The following is a 1,936-nucleotide window of genomic DNA, read 5'->3' on the forward strand; positions in this document are numbered from 1 at the left end:
ACCTTGTTTATTTATTTGTTGCATTCTGAAGTTAAGACCTAAAAAGATATTTTAAGTTTTTGTGTTTTTAATGTATATTTTTACAAGTGATTTTCTTTTTCTCATCGACTGCCTCTTCCTCTAACAATCATCTATGTCAAAACATAATAAGTGGCCTGGGGGCTCCTCCTCTGGTGAGTTTAAGTATTGAGGCTCTCACTGGTTTTTGTACAGAGCTGCTGATTGTGTGTGTTAATGTGGGAGTCTGGCACAGTAATACACAGCTGTGTCTTCAGGCTGCATATTCTGTCCACTTAATGTCACTCTGTTGTTGGAGGAATCTGTGGAAATGCTGAACTTGCTTTTAAGTGAATCTTTGTAGTATGTTGTAGATCCAGCTGCTGCCATCCCAATCCACTCCAGTCCTTTCCCTGCAGGCTGTCTGATCCAAGCTGTGTAGTAGCCAGAAACAGAATAAGAGACCTGACAGGTGATGGTCAGAGGTTGACCTGGCTGCACAGTCTCTGAGGCTGGCTGTGTCAGCTGTTCACACTTCACACCTGTTAAACAAAAAAAAAAAAAAGATTTGTGACAAATTGTTTATATTACAAAACAAATACTGTGAATGTTAAAGACACTCACGTGAAGTGGCTAAGAGCAATAACAGAGCTACAGAAAACATGTTTTTTGATGAACGTGTCATGATATGAACTCCACAACACAGTCTGATGTCAAGCTTTTATACCTGCATAACAGAAGAAGTAAATTTGCATACAAATGCATAAAGCATTCATTAGGGTCTAACTGAAGCCTGCTGAAAAAACTGCCTATACAAACAACATGAAACCATGCAAGGAAAATTATTATATTAGATTCTAATTTCATTACTCACTCAGATGTAAGACATACATTATGAAAGGTGACTTCGTTTTACTGTTGTTACTTTGCAATGTATTTTAAGTTCAAGCAATGAGATGAAAAGGGACTATGAGAGTTATTTCAGTTAATCTTATATTAGACTGCTGTTACACACACACTCTCAGATACCTGCTGTACTCTACCTAAGTGCTTCTCAAATAAATATAAAATTGTGACTCAATTGGTATCATCTAAATACTGTAAATTATTAAGTTAATAGTAAATAGTAATATGTAAGATTGCCTGTAAGAACAGTTATAACAAGTGTATTTTTGTGGAAGGCAAAGTAAGAATGTTCTAAGTATGTGCCGGATGTTTGAATCACCCTTTAAAAGAGTCCATGATCAGAGTCACTGTGTTCAGTCCAGCCTCTGTGACCCTCGAGCTCAGTAACAAATAGAATCTTCATTTTTCAAACTGCTTATCTCCAGATTCACATGCTTTTTTGCTGTTGTCTCTGGAGATGTTTAGACAGGCTTGAGCTGACTGAAAATTCTCACATATCCTGAGATACAGCTCCACTTTTTTTATAGTGTCTCTCACTGAAATAAACATACAACAGAACATAACAGACTGATAAAATATATGTGGTGGGGTGTGGGCTGTCAGTCAGCTGCAGAGGCAGTGGTTTCAGGGGGCAGGGTCAGTGGGAGGCTGGCGGCATTCATCTAATCATGCGTTGAGTAGCACGCTGGAACCTGGAGATGCGAGCTGAATGTGGAACTGTACAAAAAATAAAGAATAAACTCCAAGAAGTCATATGTTGCCACAAATTAAATGAGAAATGGCTCTGATGTGTTTATAAGCAGGCAAAACGTGCATAGACGTCCCTCTACAGGAGGAATTTGTTATTCAAAAACTCAGTTACACAACTTATAACCATTTTGGAAAGCAGATAAAATCATATAAGATTATGAACTGTGTGTCTAGTGTTAATCTGTACATAAGACATAAACAGTATTTGTAAATCTTAAAAGAATAGTGTTGCCATTTGCTTTCTCTCACAACTTATTCTGCTGAATACCGGATATGTGTGGAT

Source organism: Pundamilia nyererei, unplaced genomic scaffold, assembly GCF_000239375.1.
Source record: "Pundamilia nyererei isolate P.nyererei 1_Seehausen unplaced genomic scaffold, PunNye1.0 scaffold00321, whole genome shotgun sequence".
NCBI lineage: Eukaryota > Metazoa > Chordata > Actinopteri > Cichliformes > Cichlidae > Pundamilia > Pundamilia nyererei.